Source organism: Serinus canaria, chromosome 10, assembly GCF_022539315.1.
Source record: "Serinus canaria isolate serCan28SL12 chromosome 10, serCan2020, whole genome shotgun sequence".
Classification (NCBI taxonomy): Eukaryota; Metazoa; Chordata; class Aves; order Passeriformes; family Fringillidae; genus Serinus; species Serinus canaria.
In genome coordinates this window covers 19,574,748-19,589,853 of record NC_066324.1, presented here as the reverse complement: position 1 = coordinate 19,589,853, position 15,106 = coordinate 19,574,748, and the positions used below count along the sequence as shown (strand labels likewise).

At 45.4% G+C, this 15,106-nt stretch overlaps 1 protein-coding gene and 1 long non-coding RNA gene across 11 annotated transcripts in view; one reads left to right on the top strand and one right to left on the bottom strand.

Annotated features, from left to right (window-relative positions):
* Window positions 1-15,106, top strand: part of PEAK1 (pseudopodium enriched atypical kinase 1) — a 60,852-nt gene that overhangs the window by 9,750 nt on the left and 35,996 nt on the right. The window contains exon 2 of one of the 5 annotated variants that reach the window (XM_050978704.1): window positions 10,664-10,735. The exons of 3 other annotated variants lie outside the window; for them this stretch is intronic. The gene's annotated coding sequence lies outside the window, so the exon portion shown is untranslated. Of the gene's footprint in view, window positions 1-6,851; window positions 6,943-10,663; window positions 10,736-15,106 lie in introns of all 5 variants that reach the window. One more of the 5 variants, XM_050978703.1, reaches the window with a different exon arrangement.
* The window catches only part of LOC108963308 (uncharacterized), a 63,523-nt gene that overhangs the window by 30,222 nt on the left and 18,195 nt on the right, over window positions 1-15,106 (bottom strand). For 4 of the 6 annotated variants that reach the window (XR_007778528.1, XR_007778527.1, XR_007778526.1 and 1 more), the window contains exons 2-3: window positions 4,059-4,129; window positions 3,218-3,314 (exon numbers count right to left, since the gene is read on the bottom strand). This is a non-coding gene — a long non-coding RNA (uncharacterized LOC108963308). Of the gene's footprint in view, window positions 1-1,425; window positions 1,886-3,217; window positions 3,315-4,058; window positions 4,130-15,106 lie in introns of those variants that run through there. The other 2 variants (XR_007778525.1, XR_001992005.3) reach the window with 2 other exon arrangements.

Below are 15,106 nucleotides of genomic sequence, written 5' to 3'. Positions count from 1 at the left end.
AGGGAACCAGAAGCATCACAGCAATAAGCTTCTTCCACTGTTACTGCTGCTGTCCCAGCCTGTTCAGCCAGCACTGGCTCTGCTTGCCAGCCAAGGTGTGTGTGAAGGAGCTGGGCCTGCAGTAATAAACATCTGAGATTGTTATTTTTTCCTTGAGCTGCAGCATCCTGGCTGGGGAGGTGCATCCAGAGTGTGGGGCCTGCAAAGGCACTGGTACCACAGCCAGGTGTAACACATGTCTGCAGCAGGAACTGCTGTTCTGCTCTGGAAGGAGAGGGAGAAGTGTCCAAGGCTTTCTTGGTCTGGCTTGGAAGCCACATCACAGCAAGGCAGGAGCCCTGACTGCTGTCTCTGCTGGGTGATTTCTGAGCAGTTCAGGTGTTACTGTTCACATCTCTTGGCTTTTCTATGAGTTTAGAATTTGACATCAAAGCTGTTTTACAATGCATTTTCTCTTTTGTGCACAAGCCACTTGTGAGCAGGCTTTTGTATTGTCAGCACGTGTTAGAGAAATCTATATTCATTCCCAGCAGTATTGATAAATTCAGCTCTGGGAGGCTTTGATGCAGGGCTGTGTGCCATGGCCAGAGCTGGACAGGCAGTGCCTGCACGGAGCCTGGCAGGGCTCTCAGTCCTGCTGGCTCAGAGGGGATGTGTGGGGTTCACATCCTCTGAACCTGAGAGAAGCAGAGAAAAGAATGATCAAAGCAATTCTTCTCTCATTGGCTGCTCCTGTGTTGTGCCAGAGTAGAATGCAATGTGGAGGTGGTGCATTCTGGTGATGGTTTGTTTCCTTGGCCTGTCGGTCAGCAGTCAGGCACAAGTTCTGTGCAGTTGAGTTGGGTGCTTGTGCAGATTCACTTTAGATGTAGTGTGATATAGAAGAGAATAATAGAGCATAATAAAGTAATTAATTAGCCTTGTGCTACCCATGGAGTTCTCCTCGTCTTTCTCCCCCTCTGTCGGGGTTGCCTTGTTTCCCACAGGGATGGATCCAGTGCCCCTGGCTGAGAGCCTCTGCCCAGGCAGTGCTGCTGCTCTGGTGTTGGCCTTGCCTGGGACCCTGGGCTTTGGAGTGCAGAGGGCAGCCAGCTCAATCTGTCTTCACACAAATGTCAGAAGCAACAGATCAGGCTTGCTTTTCAAAAGCCAATGATGTAAAAATTCAAAGGATCAAAAAAATCATTAGGTTAATACCTGCAAACTATTGTGTAACTTCAGATGTAATGAAAAAAGAAAATCTAGCTGAAAAAATTCTCTTTTTTTGTAGGTTTCTGGGTTTGGTGCTGACTAATTTATAGATTACCTGTACACAAGTTTGCCTCTTCTGTTACCTTGATCTCTTTGGAATTCAAGAAACAGCAGTTTCTTCCTCTCCCCTTCTCCCTGTTCCTTTCTTGTAAAGAAATGATTAAATACTCAGAGTACAAATGCTGCACATGAATATTTATAAGAACTTTTATAACATTTAGCAAGGCAATGCTTCATGGCTGTCTCTTTCTGAATGCACATAAGAAAGTGCCATAATTTCTTCGAAGCTGCACTGAGTCCTTATTTGCTGCTGGTTGGCAGGAGCTGGAGGCTCCTCAGGGCTGCAGTCACTGATGATGACAAAACACAGAGATCATTGGGGTGTTTCCTACTTTTCTGTTAAAGCACTTGGCTCGTGTTTAATATCTCATAAGAACATGCATCATTTACATTTAAGTTGCAGAAAATTGCTAGGTAGAAATCTTGTTACTGGCACTGGATGAATACCTGATTCCTGTGTTGATCCTTTGGTCTGGGAAGAAACAGAGTTAAATGTCTTCTGCTTGGAATACTGACACTGTGGGACAGTTGAGTGGCCCTGGAGCACACTGTGCAAAGCACTTGGAGGGTCCTCCTGTTAATGCAGAAGTGCTTTAGCCTCCACTTCTCTGCATATTGTCTCTCTGGAGTAGAGCATCCTGTGCATACCTAATTGCCTGTGTAATGCCTCAGAGTGTTGTCACACACCCACTTCTAAAAAGCAAATGGAAACTAGTAGCTCTTAATAGCAGATTTATCCCCTTGACATCCTGAAAGAATTTAGATCAGATTAAGCACAAGAGGAGAAAGAAGAAAGGCTTTAGGAATAAGCAAAAAGGAGAGGGGGTTAGAGTTGTGATTTGTTAAAGCTGAAGATAATTTTAGAACTGGGTTTGGAAATTCCTTCCTCATAATCCTATTGTAACCTCTCCCCTTCTCCCTTATAAAATAATTGCCACAAATTGCATGTTCTCATGTCCACGAGGTTACTGCAGGAATTGAAGACTGGCAGTGTTTGGTAAAAGCTGGAGTGCATGATTGGATTGGCAGCTGGAGCTTGGCACACTGTGTGTGGGTCTGTGTGATGTGGTGCTGAAAGGCCCCTCGTGCTGGGCTGGTCCAGCAGACCCACTGGGGCAGAGTGGGAATCATCCCCAGGCCAGGGCTGTGGCAGAGCTGTGACCAGAGCTGTGACCTCCTGTGGATCTGCTCCAGCAGGGTCTGCCTGGGCATTACTCACCCTCCCCACTGGCTTCTCACAGGCTGCTGTCTGTGGGGTGACCTTTAAACCATCCTCACTTTAGCATCTTTCACTGCATCAGCTGGCTAACTTCATTCTTCCTGGAGTTCATTAACAGTATAATATTTCTGGTTTGTAATCATATTTTCTCAGGTTTAAGTCCCCTTTTATCTGGTCACACTTACTTTGGCTTTCTGCTGGGATGTGTGTGTCTTCTGTAGATCTCAATCTGAAGCTGTCAGAATATCCCAATGGATCTGATACTCGTGATTTCTTCCCTCTGGTGTGTGTGTGTTTATAAATATGTCTGATTGTTACTTCTCTGCTACAGCACTATGCAAACTCTAGAGCTGTATCTTTAAAGAAGGCACCATTTATGTGACTTTAACCCCTGAACTACTACTGGACTTAATTTTCAGATAGTGATTTTGATCTCCTTCCCAGATGTTTTGGGCACAGTAATTATTAGAATTATTTTCATCATTAGCAAAGGACAATTGAAGGAGACTATCAAACAGTTTTGTTTACATTTCAGCTAAAGCTGTACACTTGTAGCATTACATTTATCACCAGATATTACAATAATAATATTGAAAGACAATAATGCTCTCAGTTGTGCTTTACTTGTGCAAAACTTTTGAACCTGATGCATGACCTGTGAGCATGTCAGAGTCAGAACTTGGTTACCTCTGTAAGAAAGGGATGTGCTCAGCCAAGAACTCCTGGAGTGTGGTTAGCAGCAGGCATAATTCAGGATCTTGGGAAGATGCTCCCATGGTTGCATCTACAAGGAAACAAAGGTATTGTCCACATTGGTGTGGGACAGCCACAAATCCAACCAAACAGATTAAAAAACCTGTAGTCCTTGGATACTAATATCCACAAGAGTTTTCAAATCACATTTTTCATAGGGAAGATTGAAATTGCACTTCCAAAAAAAAAAATTAGTATGACAGCTCTTCCTAATTTATTTCTTTGCACTGAATTTTCAGTAAAAATGAAGCGTGCACCAGGGAATGCATAGGCAGAGCAAGTGGTAAAATTCCAGGGACCTTTAGAGACTTTCATTTGTCTCTGGTTGCTGGCACATTACAGGTTTGTGGAGATTTGAGGCAGAATTTATTTTACTACTTCTATGGAGCCTCAGACTGAAATCTTCCATCACAGCCTCTGAGACAAAGGCCTTGACCCAAGCAGGGGACTTGCTGCTGGAGCTTGGTGTGTGACTGCAGAGCAGGGCTGCAGGAATTGCTGCCACCAGGGGAGGGGAGGGATCTGCCTGCCCCTCCTTCAGCCCAGGCATTAGTGCTGCCTCACTTCAGCAGGCAGCCATCTCATTATCTCTGTCAGGTCTCCTCTGCCCTTTTCCTTTCCCATTCTTCTTTCTCCAAGTTTAGCAAGTAATTAAAAGAGTACAGTGGCTGAGGAGTGAAAAGGGAATTTTTCCAAATGCTGTTCCTTGTAAAGTGTAATACATCGCCCACACCTCCCAGGGCAGTGATTGAAGATCTCCTCACATTTGTCTTACTTGAGATTTAAGCAAAATCATCTGCTGAGCATTTCAGTCTATCCATGTGCAATACAATCCATCCAGGCTTCCTGAAAAGAAAAATGGGAATATAAGACATGGTTAATGTCCCGGGCTTTATGTGGAGAGCAGAGATTTCACATGGGGCATTAGAGCAGAGGCTCCAGTCCATTCTCCTGACTGCACAGAGCTCATCAGCACTGAGAGCCCGAACTTTTGGTGGATTAGCTCAGCCTTGGAAGAGCTCTGGGCTAGAGCAGCAGTGCAGGGAGCTGGGGCTGCCTGGCTGTGGCACTGCCTGGGGCTGCACTGTGTCCTGGCAGGGCAGGGCAGGGGCTCCTCAACCCAAGCCTTGCTTTGGCACAGCCACAGGTGAACAGAAGTTGTGCTGAGCTGCTCCTCACAACCACTGTCTCTCCACTTTTCTCTTTACTCTCCTGTTCCTGCAGGACCATATGGAAGTTAGGAAATTACTTTGCTCTCTAAAGAAAGGAAGAAGAAACAAGTATTTTTATGTAGCAAAATTTTTTGTATTAACATGTATTTTGAAGACCTGCACAGCACAGAGCAGATCTGCTTCAGTTTCCCAGCTCTGCTGTATGAAGCAAGCAAGAGGCCAATCCAACACCTGTATCCAGGCAGCTGATAAATCTCCTATTAGTAACTTCACCTTTTTTGATTTTTTTTTTTTTTTTTGGTCATACAGAATTCTGGTATCCAAACAAGTCTTCTGCCTTTATTGAGTTTGACATACTGCAATTTCTCTCAAAATTAAGGCTTTGGGATCCCTGTTCACATACCAGGTTTCAACAAAAGGCTTTATAAAACAGCTGGCTCTAAAAGCTGAGTGATTGTCAGATGAGAAATGATTTGTACTTGAAACAGTCACAGAAGGTGAAGTTAGTAGTGACTCATTTTCTGGTTATGCCAAAAAATATTTCTGCAAATCACTGAAATCCAAAAAATTTAGCTTTTAATCTTTATTCACATTACTGAGACTTGTTTTTCTGTCGAATAACTGCTGGATACTATTGCAAACAAAAGGTTTGCTTTTTAAAACAGCTTTAAAGCAAAACACAAATTCCTTGTATTTGAGAAACCACATTTCCTGTTTTCCTTGTGCCTCTGTATATTGTCTTTGCAAATGCTGGATTTTAGTGAGGGATAAATAGATAACCTGATTAACAAATATACAAAAGGCTAAATTAACTTTTAAATCCAGTATATTTTAATTTCATTTTTCTATGTTGTTACTGAGAAACCAAAATGATGAAAATGCAGTGGATGTTCTGTGAGTTAGGCCTGGCTATAGGTGACAGATCTGAAACTGGGTGTAGGCAGGAGGTGCTACTGAGCAGGATGATCTGTATTAATCTTTGTCCTAAAATTAGTCAGGGGTTTTTATGAGCAGTCTGAAAGCAAATGTAAATAGGGAGAGCAGGAGATTTGAAAGCAGAGATGTGCACTGGAAAAAAAGATGGAGGAAATACATTTTATTCATTATGTTCAGCTATAAATGGGAATAAATATTTTAGGCCAGGCTTGCCTGATTGCACTGACAGAAGTGAAGCTGCTGAAAAGCTTGTGGAAAGCATGAGCACATCATCATCATCATGAGTTCTGGCTAACAGTCTGGGCTGCAGAGGACAGTGCCTGGCCCCCAGGTGTGCAGGGATGTGCTGCAGCAGTGGAAGGGTTGTTCTGCTGGTTGTCCCCAGGGTGGAACACTGGCTGTCTTGGGAGAGCAGCAGCCCAAGGGTGCTGCTCACAGTTCACAAGTGGCACTGGGGGTTACAGCTTTGGGCAGCTTCATTCCCAGAGAAGGCCAGAGAGCTCCATTTATTCATGTTTGTGTTTGAAAATAGCAAGGTAGAAGCAGAAGCTGCTGGGGTAGGGGGAAAGCGATGAGTAAGGCAGCGTTGATGGCTGTCACGGTTACCATGGCAACCTCTTGGCCACCGGTCGGGATGCCATCCCTGTTTATGTAACAGAACATATGCCACCACCACTAATTAAGCCAAGGTTGAGCCCAGAACCTTGAGATCTCTTTTTTTTCTGCATAAATTGCAGGGTTAAGCACTACAGAGAGCATGGGGTCTCCTGTGTGACCATCCTGGGGACACCTGGCATCACCTTCCCCTCCTGGGCACGAGGTGGCAGCGAGGCCAGGCTGTGTTCCTGAGCGATTCCCTCAGGCACTGGAATGTGCTGGTGTCTCCTGGGCAGCCCCTGGAGACTCAGCTCAGAGGGAGCAGGGACAGAGCTTTGCTGCTGCTGCTGGGACTGTGGTCTCACACTGGTTCTTGTTATCAACAATTTACTTCCAAATGTCACAATGTTGCACGTGGCAGGAATAAACCTCCCTCAAGACCCTCCAAGAGAGCAGGTAATAGCAGCCTGTCCCGTTTCACTGGAATGGCAGTGACAAAAGGTAATTGCCTTGGGCTTGGTGTGGTTCCTGGTGTGGGCTTGTAGCAGCCCAGTTTGCTAATAAAGTATTCTGTCATAAAAACCTCGTTTGAAAGGCAAGGAATTCAGATGAGTGTGGTTCTGCTTTTACCTTCAGACCCCTGTGGACTGGTATTGAGTCATCTCAGCAGTACAAGAATAGAAAATTCACATTGTTTTTTCTGGCTACAAAAGGCTTTGTATTCTCAGGATTCTGTCAAGCACAAGTAGCAAAATTTGTGTCTGGCAATCAGCTCCTTTAGGAAAACATTTCTATCTGTAAAGAAGAACTAAAGAAAGAGAATTGAATGTTGGTGGTGATTTTCTTTCTCTTTCCTTTGCTAGAGCTCGTTTGCTGTGCTTCAGCTTTGTTGTTTCCTGCTGTGTCCTGCTCCAGGAGTGAGCGCAGGCTGGGCTGCGGGCTCGGCATTGCCAGGTACGATCGGCAGCGGCTGCGGCCAGCCCAGGGCAGGGGCTGCAGGGGCTGGGCTGGGCTGGGCTGGGCTAGGCTTAGCTTAGCCCTGGGGTTTTGCTGGGCCAGCTCTGGTGTTAGGCTGAGCTCAGCCCTGCGGCTCTGCTGGGCCAGCTCTGGTGTTAGGCCGGGCTCAGCCCCGCAGCTCTGCTGGGCCACCTCTGGTGTTAGGCCGGGCTCAGCCCTGCGGCTCTGCTGGGCCAGCTCTGGTGTTAGGCTGGGCTCAGCCCTGGAGCTCTGCTGGACCGCCTCTGGTGTTAGGCTGGGCTCAGCCCCGCAGCTCTGCTGGACCACCTCTGCTGTTAGGCTGGGCTCAGCCCTGTGGCTCTGGGGAGCCACCTCTGCTGTTAGGCTAGGCTCAGCCCCGCGGCTCTGGGGAGCCACCTGTGGTGTTAGGCTGGGCTCAGCCCTGTGGCTCTGGGGAGCCACCTCTGCTGTTAGGCTGGGCTCAGCCCCGCGGCTCTGGGGAGACACCTCTGCTGTTAGGCTGGGCTCAGCCCTGTGGCTCTGGGGAGCCACCTCTGCTGTTAGGCTGGGCTCAGCCCTGAGAGCCGCCCCTAGGGCTGGCCTGGCCGCATGCAGCTGCTGCCTCTGGCTCTGCTGCCCCGGAGCCCATGGGCAGCGATTTCCTGCCTGGAGCAGCCTGCTCAGGATTCCTGCTTCCCCTTGCTCCTCCTTCAGCACTGGCTAAAAATTAGAGTGGTTTATACACTTGATAGGTATAAACATCCATCTGTGAAAATTCAGGCTGTTTCTTTTCTCATGGAGTAAATTGAGCAAATTCCCCAGCTGCAAAAACCAGTTATTGACTGTAAAGATAAAAACTAACCCAGGATTTCTGTTGCATTTCCTTTCTGATTCTGTCCTTGATTGTATTTAATGATGCCTTTACTGCATAGTTTTCCATGTGTGGATTATTTTAAAGTATGGAATCAGATTTTGGGAACTAAAATAAGTTATTGGGGTTTTGCTGGGGTTTTTTTCCTGCCCTACATCTCATCTCTTTTGGTAGGCTAAAAAGCTGATTACTGACTGTGGGATGCCCTGGGTTTGGCTGTTAGTCCTTTTCTGTCCCCACGGAGGGAAAGGGCTTCACACAGAGCCCCCACAATGTGCCTGGAACACTGGGTATTATGGGCTGGCAGGCACAGCACTTAATCATCAGAATAAGGAAAAAGTCAATTCTTATTATGTATGCTAAAAGCATCCAATGCCAGTACCTCCTAATTCCTTTTCTGAATTTCATCTATGCTGGTGCTTTTTATCCCTAATAACATTCTTATCAGTGGTGGCTTGCCATTTTATGGGAATGGATTTTAGGCAAAGCATAAGTAGAATAAGCAAAGAAATTATCTGTTGTTAACTTCAACACTAGTAAACATTAATATCTTTAACCTTTTGACATGGAGCTCATCATTCATTTCATTGCTCTGGCTTATGACTGCAGATTAAAATTTCTTGCATTCATCTTGCTTGGTGAAGTAGCTTATTGGGATGAATAAATGACACCCTAATTAGAAGAGTAGCCTGAGTGAGAGTAAGCTGCTGGAACCAGCTTTGATGGTCAAAAAATTACCTGTAGCTAGTTTCTCAAGATTATCAAAGAGGCCCTCAAATTAGAATGTCTGTCTTTGATCATAGATGTGAGGAATGAGGCAAAATGAGTGCACCAAGCAGATGGCAGGGGGAGGAGATGGTTGCTGTGGAATGGAAAACTGGAGGAGTTTTCACAAAGATTCAGGCCCTTTCCAGGCATTGCTCTACCACATAGTGAATGAGACAGCAGTATAGGGCTTATTTTTATTTCTATTTTCCACCATAAAATAGTAATGTATGTTTCTTCAAAAGTTACATTGATTAGGTTATTTTTAAAGAAAAATCCCTTTTCTATCATTCCTCTGTAACCTTACCCTGATTTTTCTAGCCTGTAGTGTGCCAAGCTTCAAACAGTACTAATCTTTAGTGATCTCTTTCCACCTGGCTTCCTCACCTGGCTGTGGGTTTGTCCTGCAGGAGCTGTGGGTGTGGCACAGCCCCTTGGCCCAGGCCCCTGACAGCCTGGGGCCCCAGCTGCCCAGCGTCAAACATGAAGTCACAAAAGGTACAAAGGGGATGGCCCAGGACTGAGTGACAAGTCTGGGACAGAGTGACAGAGCATGGGAGGAGGAGAGGAAGGCCTGACCTTACCAGCGGGAGGTGGTGGCATCTCAGTGCTCCTGCACCATGGGGTGATTTTGGTGGCTCAAGGTGGAACCAGGAGAAGCAGGATGTGGTGAGAGGAGGAGCAGTCAGGCCCAGCCCCCAGCAGTGCCCTCAGCCTGCCCACACTGCTCCAGTAGCCAGCATGGGCACAGTCTGGTAAGGAGTAAATCCTCCTCTCCACTGAAAGGGTTAAAGCTGCTTTCAAACTCTGAAATTGGGAGCTTTGGGTTCACCCCACCTTGTACAACTGTCATGGCTCATCCCATGTATAAATGTCTGCTTGTTCCTCTGAATCCACTGACCCCTTGATCTCAGTGCCAGCTTCTTTCAGGAAGTGTTTTATGTGGAATAATTTTCTTTTTGGAGATGTAAATATGCTGCATTGGGTTTACTGCCTTTTTTTTTTTTTTTTTTTTTGAGATAGAAACTAAGTGGGAACACCCAGTCTTTCTTCTTTATGTGACAGATCATTTAATATACTATTACATTATTTTATTTGTCTCAATTCTGAACTAAACTATCCTAATCTTTTTGTTTCACTGAAGGGATGAAAAGCTTTCCATATTAAAATATTTTTGTGGCTGTTTTAATGCAGCATTTCTTCCTGAGATGTCATAAATAGAACTGAGTGCAATACTCAGTAAATCATGCCATTGATTTTCTCACACAGAAAGCATGTAATCTGCTGCTTGCCTGGCCTTTGCTGAGACACCATTTGCATGCCCTGCCATTAGGAACTGGAGAGAACTTCTTAAAAGCTTAAAATAAAACTGTGCCAGTTTCTCTTTTGCCCATTGGTTCGTGGTTTGGTAGGAAGAGCAGGTTTCCTTCCCAGAAGTGATGATAAAGAGCAGGTGCCTTCACCCTGTGCTGTGCTGATGCCTGGTTCTGATAAGGGACTGTAATTTTGCCCAGCTCAGCCACCTGGTTCCTGAATTTCTCCACAGTCCTTGGCTCTGCACAGTCCAGCCCTGCTGTGCTGTTGCTGTAATTTATGGGTTATTTTTAATACCTCATTTTTTTATAACGGCTCGTGGTGGGCTATTTTTAAATTTAATCCTTCCAAGTCTTTATTTAATGACTCCTGAGGCTCCCAGGGGAGACTGGGACCACTGGAGGGTGCCCACTGTGCTGCAGCCTTGGTGTTGTAGCTGATCCTGCCCTGGCTCTGAGCCAGCCCCTCCCTCCTGAGTTACCTGCCCTGACACTTCCCTGGGTCTTTGGTTCCTGTTTATCACTTCTTCCCCATCCTTTCCAACGCTCTTTTGTAGTTTGCTATCCACAAGTTATTTGCTAAACTGAAATGGGGGTTTTGGGGAGTTTTGGGGGCTGGCACTTGTGGGTTTTGCTGCCTCAGGTGTTCAGCACTCAGATCTTTGGAGCCTTTGCAGGAGTGCAAGGGAGAGAGGCTGAAGCAAAGAGAAGTTGCAGAATTGCTGGACTCCACAATCCAGGGCTGATCCACCCTGTTTTCCTTCTCTAGCTGTGCTCAACAGAAGGATAACCACAACTCTTCCCAGGTCTCTGACTACAGGAGCACTAAAATGTTTCTCAGGTATTGCTTTTTTGTTTATTGTGAGCAGCCTCTGGAGAGGTTTGGTAAAGTTCATTCTTCTCCACGAGTGTTTGCATGAGCTTAAACAAAAGGAAAAAGATCAAAGGGCAGAATTTCAAGTGAGCCCAGGAAGGGTAAATCAAAGATGATTAGATTGGTCAAGATACAGTCATACAGGTGCACTTTTAAAATGCTGTGAAGGGCTTAATTCTCATAGTTTTCCTTAAATAAAGTAGGGAGAAACTGAAAAATGCACTGGAATTGAGGATACTTTTTTGAAATTATGATTATTGTGCTTTTTTCCTGTCAGTTGATATGTACACCCGTAATTTGCTGCTAAATCTTAGATTGTTGTGCTGCCATTTTCAGAAAGCAAACAATTTATAGTTTGGCTTACCTCATTTTTTTAAAAGTAGAAAATAAAATTAATTTTCCATGTTAAAAAAAAAAAGTATTCCTAAAGAATATACTGTGCTGCTGTGTCTGAGTGATCATCATTATAAGAATTTATATATGTCTAAATGGACCAAATAAATTTAAAATTTTATTAATGCTAAATGATGATTTCTTTTTCCAAAATCTCCAGTTTCAAATGTCAAGAATTCTTATTATTGGGACACCTAAGAGTTCCTATTGCAACACCTGCCTTGGCTGGCCCCTTGGGCCCCAGCACCAAAGGGCAGAGCTTGGCCTTGTTACAGCTCTGTGTTTTCCAGTGTGGTGATGCAGAATCCATTCAGAGCACCTGGGCACACCCGAGGATATTCCTTGCCTTTTCCTTGCTCTGTGCCATTATCTCTTTGGGTTAGGTAAATTGCAAAGAAATGCCTGTTTTCTTCTGAAGCATCACAGATTGTCTAGCCCTGGGCAGGTTTTTTCTCCAGTTCGTTGGTTATTTTTATCAGGTTTTATCCTTGTGAGTTTTAGGGAGGAAAAAAACCCCAAATTTAAGGTTTTTCTTCACTTACTTAGTATTTTGAAATACTTATGTCATTTGAGCTCTATTTAAAGGAGAGGAAATACAGTGGGAAACATTAAAACAGGAAAAAAACCCCTATCTGCAGCAAGATAAAACTTCTTTTTTAACAAAAGTGGTAATGCCCAGCATTTATGGAAATGTCCATCTGTGCTCTCTGCCAGAGTCAGAGCTCTGGGTTGGTACTGCAGTGAGCTGCTATTTAGCAAATATCCTTCACTTTGGGAATAAAGTAGTGCCAGCCCATAGTGCTTCTTGCATTCTTCAGTTCCCTGGGTTTTCCTGGCACAGGCTGAGTGGGGGAAGTGCTGGACACTCCCTGGGAGCATTCCCACTGCCACTGCCCCCCAGGCAGGACCTGCACCAGGGTCAGGTTTTAAAACAAGTCTTTAAAATGTTTATGATTGCATTAAAATTTAAAAGAAACTGGAATCAAGTCCTGGCAGAGAATAGCCATCCCTTTTTCCCTGCTGTGTGAGACTTGCCCTGTTGTTGATGATGATCAGTGACTGTCCAGATGCCTCTAAGTGCTTCAGACAAACCACAAAGCCGTGGTGGTTTTGTGGCCTTTGGGCACTCCCATATAGGAAGCCCAGGTTGAATTCCCACTGCTGAGTTTTTCAGTCTGAGGACAGGTCTGGCAGTGGGGAGAGGTTTGTGGCTGTGCAGCAGCCCTGACTGGACTGGTGCCCAAGAAGGCTGATCAATGCAGTTTTTTCTGCAGCATAAAAATTGCAGCCCCATTGTCAGGGCCAGCAGCACTAAAGGCAAATGGATTTTCCCTGGAGGAGGACAAACCAAAGGAAACGTGTGCCAGGTTGTGGTGATCCCAGAGGGGACCAGAGGGTGCTGATCCCAGCTCAGGAAAGTCCCAGCCTTTCAGTGGGGAGAGATTTCTGCAGCACATGTCTAATAGGTGCACTCATTTTCATATGCTCTTCATTGAGCAGGCCTGATTAATTAGTGCGTGTCACCATCTGGTACTTACAGAGACTATTCATTTTTAAAATGTTGAAATTGTAGGGAATGTTGCACACCAATTAAGTTCTTTTTAATTGGATTATTTTAGTATAAAGTATTACTGGAGAAGGCCTTCATTGTGATTCAGCCAGCATGCATCCAAAGGAGACCTGCCAGCCTGAAATTATCTAGAACAAAGGCAAAATGCCTGAAATGCATGTTTATTACTATCTTCATGCACTCAGCAAAGGTGATGTCAACAAATAAAGGCTCCACAGAGACATTTCTGCATTGCTGTGCAAGCTTCCTGACACAAGGGTATCTCAGCTGATCCCTGCTTCATCTTTGCACTGCAACTCCAAATGTGTCATCTTCTCCCTCTGACCTGAAAACTGAAATATGCTTTTGCCTTCCTGACTGCTTGATACCAGCTCAGCAGGGCTGGGCTGAGCCCTCCTGTGCACAGCTGTGTACCTGCTGGAATGAGGGGCATTAGTCTCACATACACAAAGAATGATTTGGCCTTTAAGGCTGATAAATAATCTGTGCTGACTCAACCGTTCAGTGAATGAAGTGTCACGATCTGCTGTTGGGAGCAGAAGTTGTCTGTCTGTACTTGCTCCTGACACTGACTCACTGGGAGAATTTTAGTTCCTTAACGTCACTGCACTGCAGTGGTTCCCTGGATAAGTTGGGAATAGTTCTGTTTACCAACTTACATAAAAGACTTGGAGGTACAGGGATGAAATGCAGACTGTTGCTGTCACATATTTGCTATTAATACTTTCTTTGCAAGTCTGATGCTGTTTTGTAAGTAACATCTTGTCATTGCCTTGATTTTGCGTGGATTGAGCGTCTTCAAATAAGTTTTGTCATCTGAATTACTCATTTCAGAAGAGCCAGGAGCTCTGCAGGGTGCACATTCCTCTTCCTTAGCAGGCACATGGAGTGTCAGTGGAAGCAGGGAAGGTAGGGAAGACACCTGGTCACCTGCAGCTGGAGAGATCCGAGGTGTGACTGCCTGGATCTCTCCTTGCCCTGCTTTGTTTTGGAGGCAGTGTAGGAATCCAGCAAGGAGCAATGTCAGGGTGATTTTGTCTTTGTGTGCATTTTCAGTCCCTTCGATGGCCTCTGCTGCCCCCTGCCAAGCTGCAGCTGGTGACAGCCACGGAAGCAGCAGCCTACTGAAAGATTTCATTTCTCTTATCACTCCTAATTACTCTCACCATAATTACCACACATGATAGAGAATCTGCAGTTGAAAAAGTAATTCTTTTTAAAGGAGAGGAAAGCAGCAGGAAGATTGCTTTTAGTTGTCCAGCAAGGAAGAAACTGACTTTTTTTTAGAATGCAAATGCTTGCTTCAGGATATAAAGGTCACTGTGGATTTAATTTGAAATAGCGTAGGAGTGCTTCTGATTTCAAAGTACAAAAGTAGCACAGTGTTGGAATTGTTTGGGTTGTTTTCTTAAGATCCATTTCCTCTGCTTGGAAGGTGGCTGTTTCCTCTGTGCTGCAGCTGCAGGCAGTGTCAGGGCTGTGACAGGAACTGCTCGTCCTGCTGTGCCCGAGCCAGTTGCAAACCCAGCTGGGGTTCACAGACCAGGGAGTCAGTGGCTCTTCTGTTCCAGACTGTCACAAATCATCCTGGGGGTCAGGGCTGTGTTCAAACCACTTCTGTTGGCTGCTGGAGACCAAAAGAGCTGGGATAGCTGCACATGGCTTGTATGTCCAGCGTGCAGGTTCCACAGCTGCATTTCCACGATCACCAGGTGTGTGATTGCTGAGGTGAGCTGCTGCAGGCAGCACTGCCAGCACACAGGGGCTGTTCTGGGATGAAGCACAGAGCTGTGGCTGTTACTCTCTCTGGAGAACTGTGGTTCTGCAGAGATTCCTGTAGCTCCCATTCTCAGGTTGAGTGTAACCCTTCCCTGGCTTAGAGGAAGTGCCAGCATCAGGGTCAGGGCAAAGGAGAGTGACAGTTGTGACACAGGGGCAGTGGTGTCACCACGTCAGGATGTAGCCCCAGGCAGGTGGGCACTGCAGAGCTTCCTCAGGGCCCCCTGTTCCTGGCAGGAAATGCCTGGAACACCCTAAAGCTGCCTGCCTTGTGATGGGATTCTAGAGCAAGTGCGGCTTATGCAATTTCAGAGGAAAAGATCACACGGGTAAATCTTAAAACCCACACACAAGCACTAACCCTTTTGTTCAAATTGGTTGTTCAAAGCTTTTATCTGATGGAGAAATGTATTTTTCAAGAAAGCATTTAGTTTAGATTTCCATTAGTGTAACTTTACTCCTTCTGCTTGTTAAACACATGAAAAGAAGGAGCTAACCAGAGTATAAAATTCTTGTACATGCTCTCTCTCTGGTTCTAGGAGAACTATTTCTTAATGTAATTTTTCTGCTTACAATATATGGCCTTGCAAGGTGTT